Raw genomic sequence first — 7,313 nt, 5'->3', positions numbered from 1 at the left:
GGCCAGGATGGATGCTCCTTTTAGAAAATGCCCTGGAGCTAAGGCGGTGAAATCTGAGGGGTCTTGCGATAGTACTGTGAGTGACCGTGAATTGAGAACGGCTTCAATTCGATTTAATAACGTCGTGAACTCTTCGTAATTGAAATTATAATTTCCAGCTACCCGTTTGAAATGGGATTTGAAGCTTTTTACAGCTGATTCCCATAAACCGCCCATATGAGGAGCGCTTGGGGGTATAAATTGCCAATTGATACATTGAGGGGCGTACTTTTGTACGATGTCGGGTGACACTTGTTTTAAAATATCCACAAATTGCTTTTCTGTGGCTCGTTGAGCTCCAATAAAGGTTTTGCCATTATCGCTCATGATTTTCAAAGGGTGGCCACGTCGAGCGACGAAGCGAGAAAATGCCGCGAGAAAAGGTGGCCCGTCGTCAGATTACTACATAGCTCAAGGTGTACTGCCTTTGTCGTGAAACACCAATACAGCCACATAGCCTTCCATGAGAGTGGTAGACCTTAACATGGACGTCTTTCCTGAAAAGGCCCAGCAAAAAGTTGTGAAAGGCAGAGCGAAATTGAAGCGTTCAGGTGGAAGCGCTGCCATAATCTGCGTTCACATCTTCTGTTTGGGCATAGTGCAAATCTTGAACCTGAAGAAGCACTTCTTGATTTGCGGCTTAAGACGGGGGATATAATACTCTTGGCGCACCATATGTTGCATGAGGCGATGTTCGGCGTGTAGCATTAATATGAGGATGTAATTGAGGAATAAGGTGGCAAATGGGGCACTCTCTGGAATTATTATGGTGGTGGCGTTCGTTGTATGTTAGGCTCGAATTAGCGAGCCGACCATTGCACGAAGCAGATCTTTCCTGTCCAGAAATGGGCTTACAACCAAGAGTGAGCTCTTTTTATCAATCGGCTTCGATTCTCTTAGCAGTGATATATCGCGGCTGAAGTAGCGCGCTTGTTTATATGCAATTAGTGCGACCTTTGCCTTTTGTAACTCTAGGTGCGTCACTTTGTTGTATGGGAAATTATGTGATCCTTTTACTTTGCTTTTGAGTTGCTCGATAAATTTGAACATATAAGCAACTATGTACTCTGAGAGCTTTTGGAAACGATGAAAATCGTTCAGGGATTTCGGCATCATTCAATAATGTGTGAAAGGTGGCGATTTTTCGACCTTCTGGTGCGATAATGTTGCGCATGGGGGATTGTGGCCAAGAATCAGGAGATTCTATCAACCATCGGGGGCCATTCCACCAGAGGGTCGTGGTGGCAAGGTGCACTGGCTTGCACCCTCTTGTACCTAGATCGGCAGGATTGTCAGCACTGGCTACGTGACGCCAAGTGGCTGATCCCACTAGGTCAAGTATTTGAGACGTTCGGTTAGAAATATACGTCTTCCATGCATGTGGTGGTTTTTCCGACCAGGCTAGTCCAATTTCGGAATCGGACCACATATATAGTTTGCATTTTGTAATGTGTAAATGCATTTGTACCATGGCTACTAATTTGGAAAGTAGTAGTGCGCCACATAACTCAAGTCGTGGGAGACTTATTGCTTTTAAAGGTGCCAATAAGTGGCTTGTGGTCGTGGTGTCGCTTTGTGTGCGCACAAAGATAGTAGCGCAGTATGCCTTTTCAGAGGCGTCACAGAAGCCATGTAATTCGACTTTGTGATCGGGGGAGAAATTTACCCATCGCGGAATTTGAATCTGAGAAATATCATTCAGATTATTTGCGAACTGGGACCATTTATCTAAGCGAAGAGCTTTCACTTGTTTGTCCCATTCGGTTCCATCTAGCCATAATTCTTGTATTAAGATTTTCGCTTGGATCATAATTGGCGACAGCCATCTTTCGGGGTCGAAAAATTTTGCCACCGAGGATAAAATCTGTCTTTTCGTTATGACTGATAATGCGGATATGGACTCTATCGTGTATGAGAACTGGTTCGATATCGCATTCCATTAGATGCCTAGTGTTTTTGTTGTACTTTCCTTTTCAAATATAAGGAAATTAGTGTCCAACAAATTTTCGTTTAGAATATTTTTGAGTATATTTGGGTGATTTGCCGTAATCTTTTTTAAAGGAAACCCTGCGGATTTGAGGGCTTTTATTGCCTGTGATAAGGCCTCGTATGCTTGTGGAAGAGTGTGACTTCCTGACAGAATATCGTCTACATACCTTTGAGTTTTCAACACTTTATTTGCCAGAGAAAATTCTGACTTTGTGTAGTCTGCCAATTCGTGGAGGGTTCGAATGGCTAAATATGGTGCACAGTTAACGCCAACGGTAACTATTTTTAATTTGAAGTCGCTTAAAGGACTGGTGGGGGATCTGCGGAACATAATCCGTTGAAAACCTTGGTCGTCTTTAAGTACGACTATTTGCCGATACATTTTTTCAACGTCCGCATTGAATACGTATTTGAATATACGTCAATTTAATATCAAAAGTATTAAATCTGGTTGGAGTGTGGATCCCGTAAATAAGATATCATTTAGGGAATTCCCTGAACTAGTGGTTTTCGAGACATTAATAACAACTCTTACTTTTGTTGTTTTTTTGTCTGGCTTCACTACTGCGTGATGTGACAGATAAAAGCAGTAGTATTTGCCGTTGACGATTTTCTCCCCTGGGGTTACTTCCTCCATGTGATCTAAACAGAGGTACTCTTCTAACACACCATCATACTCTGATTTGAATTCACCTTTTTTAAGTAGGTTTCTTTTCATACTTAGAAACTGCTGTATTGCAGAGGTGCGAGAGGTTAAGTGGTAGTCGTACGACGTCGGTACTCGTTTGAGACTTCCTCAGCTTGAATTGACGATGTTGTGACTGGTTCTGCAACTAGTCCACTTAGGACCCATCCGAAAATGGTATTTTGCGCCAGAAGTGCATTTGTGATTTTCTCAATACTTTCGAGTATGATCTGTGGTATGAGATCGCTGCCTAATAGAAGATCTATTTGAGCGGGGGTGTTGCAGTTTGGATCTGTTAGCTTTAGGTGTGAAACATTTTGCCTATGTTTGCTATTTATATGGTAGCTGGGTAGCATATTGGTTAATTGCGGTAAGACAATAGCTTCTGCTTGTATGCGCTTATCCGCTTTGGGTGAAAAGAGGGTAATGGGGCAGATTTTATTTGAGTTTTGAACAACTCTTCCGCCCATTCCCGTGATTTCAAAATTGGCCAGTTGTGTTGGCAACTGAAGCCTGTTTTGTGCCCTAGACGATATAAATGATCGTTGTGATCCTTGGTCTATTAAGGCTCTGAGTTTAAACAGTTCTCCTCGGTCTTCGATGGAGACAACTGCTGTGGGTAATAGTACCCTACTGTGATTTTCGCTATGTAGCGTTTGGGTTTTTAATGCCTTTGAGCAGCATGGTGCTTCTTGGCAGTTTTCAGAATTTGTTGCTCCAACTAATGCTGTTGCTCTTTTTTTACGTTTGCGCTGTTTGGGGGTGAGCTGGATAAATTTGTTATATGTAACATTGAATGATGTCTTTTTTGGCAGTAAACGCAATTAAATTTCCTTTCGCAATCTTTAAGCGTATGCGCATGTGACAGACAGTTGGTTCATAATTTTTTCGTTCTTACGAAATTGTTTCGATCGCTAACTTTTTTGAATTTTTCGCACGATTTTAGCTTCTGAACTCCTCTGCAAAGTTCGCATGAAGTTTGCTTATATTGTTTGGATGGGAACGATTGATTTTTAAAAAAGCTTCTATTTAAATTATTGTGGCTACTTGCATGGGGTCTATTGAAGCTTCCATTGAGGTCGTTCTGAACATTTTTTATTCTGACTAGTTTTTTATCTACCCTTTCTGCAATTTCATATTGGGTAGTAAGAAATTCTTTCATTTGCTGCCACGTTGGGCACTTTCTTCGCGATGAGAGCGATTGCTGATTCATTAGTATCGTCACATGCTTGTCGACCAATATTCTCTCGTTTTCGTAACGTGCTTTAAGAGCTTCCTAAGCAAAATTGAAATTTTCGTCATTGAGAGCGAACTGTTTGACTATTACGCCTGCTTGACCTTTGGTTTTGTATCTGAGGTGATACAATTTCTGCGCTTGTGATAATTTAGGATGGTTTATGTACACAGCTGTAAACATGTCCCGGAAGGACGGCCACTGCTCATAACCACCATGAAATATACATATATGTGTCGCATACTTGCACTTTAAGGTGAATGCCTGAACTTGCCTCTTGGGCTTGTCTTTGGGGCAGCTCTACTCTCTGGAGTAGGTGCTATTGATTTGATTAGTTTTAGTTGATCAGAAATCATGGCTTTTGTCTCTTCGAATTGGTCTAAGCAATTTTCGAGCAAGCCGAGGATTTGAAATTTTCCGGTAGATCTGAGTCGTCAGATTCTGCGATTGCGTCATATGCCGCTTGGAGACGTGTCCAGAAGTTGTCTAAATTGTCTTTTTAGATTTCTAATACCGGTTCAGAATTATCTTGAGTCGTTGAAGATGAAAATCGAGTGCAGTATCGTATCAAACTGTCACTCTCAGTAGTAAATTTTGTATAAGAAATACCTTTACCCCTCTTTGGTTTTGTAGCACCTTGCTTTGAGCGTGTAGCTTCTGCCGGTGTACATGGACTTTTTTCGTCTGCAATCATTTTTGAAACTTTTGGCAACTGAGTTGTTTTAGATTCCTTTGAGTCTGAGCTCATTTAAAATATGTATAGAATAAATCAAAACGAATTCGTGAAAACTAGACTTGTAGAAAAAATTTCGTATATAAAATGAATAGAAGACTCTTTTGTATCAATATCAATAGAACCAATGGCTTCTTGATATGATTGGACAAGAACTCTTTGAAGTTATTAAGAGTTTTTAAATGAAATAAATAATTAATCACTTAAATTTGATTTAATTATTTTTTTTTAATGACCGGAAATTATTTTAAGTATTTTATTTTTCTGTGTATATTTCTTTTATATATGCTTTATTTAAATAGAAGCTTTTTTATACTTATAGGTGGATATTTTATTTATTATGTGCTAATGAGCGCTAGTATTAGAGATCACTGCACTTTGTACATATGCATGTACTTATGTACATATGTATTACGCTTTTGTTTTTTACACCATCCTGCTTGTTTTTGTTGATCAAAAATCAAGGGGTATTGAAGGAAATAGGCCAATGTGGACTTTGTACATATGCATGTATGTACATATGTATTACGCTTTTGTTTTGTACAGCATCCTGCTTGTTTTTTGAAGTTATACTTCTTATACGAGTTCGGGAAAGGTTGCGATAGATTCACGTTGCGCAACCTTGCTCAATATGAATCTACGCAACCTTGTCTGCGAAGATGTTCGAGCAGCAAGCGAAGCGATGACAATCGGCGATCGTTTGTTCGTTTCTTTCGGCACAGCTCGGCTTTTCTACCAACAACACAATGTTGCCATGCTTACGCTGTTGTTGTTTTTGTAGAACAATGTTTCAATTTTTGGTTGGTGACATATGCAATTAAAAATAAATTCTGTTGGGATTCGAACCTACATGCTCGTCGTAACTTTTCATGCGCTTACCACCAACACCAACATTGACACTTGTATTGCGTTGTCCTAATTATGGTTTGGTTAGGCATGAAAGAAATATACAATGGATCGCCGATTGTTACCTCTTTCCTTGCTGCTGCTGCGCATATGTATGTTTGTATGCTTGTGCATTATTGAAGTTATGCTGCTTTTTCTTTCGTTTGTCTTTCGTTTCTGCGAATTCTCAACTATTTTGCGTATATTTTGGTTGAAATACTCTGCGTTGGCCGTTGAAAAATTAAGGCTATACTTTACAGGATCATTTCTGTAGTTAGTCTTCATTTACATTTTTTTGGAAATCGACCCGCAATGACGAACTTTATCGTTTTATCTGACAGCGTGAGGTTTAAGAAGTTCATTTCTAATTCTGTCTTGTGGCATATTAGAAATGATGTTTCTTCGAAAATCGTTCGCTTACAACGGATAAAACGACTTCTGAGTTGTGATTTTAATGAATAAATTCCTTTTGGTTGAAATGTTCTGCGTTGGCCGTTGAAAAGTTAAGACTATACTTTTCAGGATCATTCATTCCTTTCATTTCTTCAAAAAAAATTAATGACATTTAGAAATATGCATATTTGCATTATTTCGTTGCCATTTCCATATTCGTAGCAATAGAATTTCTATGGCATAAGTATAATGGCCGCCGATTGTCACCCCTAGCAGTTTCTCCTACAAACATGCGTAAATATGTATGTATGTATACGTATGATCGTGAATACATATCGACGCAGATTTTTGCGAGAAGCACCAGAAAGTTGTGCAATTTATGATTTTTGGCTTTTGCCATCGTCGCGAAAAGACGACTTGTTGGCAAAGGCATGCTCGGGGAGATGTTACGGTCTCTGTTTTTATGAATGAAGCGAGATCGCTTGTGGAATTTGCGCCTGTGTTCATGAATGAAATCGTTTTTGTTGTAAAATGTACTACACTTGTTCTTCGCCAATTTCGCTGCCATATTGTCTTGTGAAGATCAATTTTTTGTTGGTGACATATACATACATATGTGTACGCATATGTATGTTTGTATGCTTGTGCATTATTTGTTTGGCAATGGTAGCAAATATATGTACATATAAGTATATATGAATGTATGAACATGCAAGTCAATGCGCGCACATGTAATAAGTATATTGATAGATAAGTGATGAAAATATGATTTCAATTTCTGAACGCGCACATGCGTATACATACACTCATATGAGCATGTGCAGATACACAAGATAGGATAGAAGATGTATGCCTTTTAACATCGTATACTATACTAATAAATATTTTTCTTACTAATAGAAAATAAATTTATCACAGCGATATACATAATACACATATACATAATATTGCTGTGATAAATTTAATTTCTCATAGTAAGAAAAATATTTATTGAAGTTATACTTCTTATACGAATTCGGAAAAGGTTGCGATAAATTCAGGTTGCGCGACCTTGCTCAATATGAATCTACGCAACCTTGTCTGCGAAGATGTTCGAGCAGCAAGCGAAGCGGTGACAATCGACGATCGTTTGTTCGTTTCTTTCGGCACAGCTCGGCTTTTCTACCAACAACACAATGTTTACATGCTTATGCTGTTGTTGTTTTTGTAGAACAATGTTTCAATTTTTGGTTGGTGACATATACAATTAAAAATAAATTCTGTTGGGATTCGAACCTACGTGCTCGTCGTAACTTTTCAAGCGCCTACCACCAACACCACCATTGACACTTGTATTGCGTTGTCCTAATTATGGT

General features: G+C 39.1%; 1 non-coding gene across 1 annotated transcript; it reads left to right on the top strand.

Annotated features, from left to right (window-relative positions):
- Nucleotides 1–5,808: 5,808 nt before the first annotated feature.
- LOC120781877 lies at nt 5,809–6,012 on the top strand. The gene has a single exon (XR_005706166.1). It is a non-coding gene; the product is annotated as a small nucleolar RNA U3 (small nucleolar RNA).
- Nucleotides 6,013–7,313: the final 1,301 nt, after the last annotated feature.

This window comes from Bactrocera tryoni, unplaced genomic scaffold (genome assembly GCF_016617805.1).
Source record: "Bactrocera tryoni isolate S06 unplaced genomic scaffold, CSIRO_BtryS06_freeze2 scaffold_7, whole genome shotgun sequence".
In the NCBI taxonomy this organism is placed as follows: domain Eukaryota; kingdom Metazoa; phylum Arthropoda; class Insecta; order Diptera; family Tephritidae; genus Bactrocera; species Bactrocera tryoni.
The sequence above is the reverse complement of the archived record's forward strand: the minus strand, read 5'-3'. Positions and strand labels throughout refer to the sequence as shown.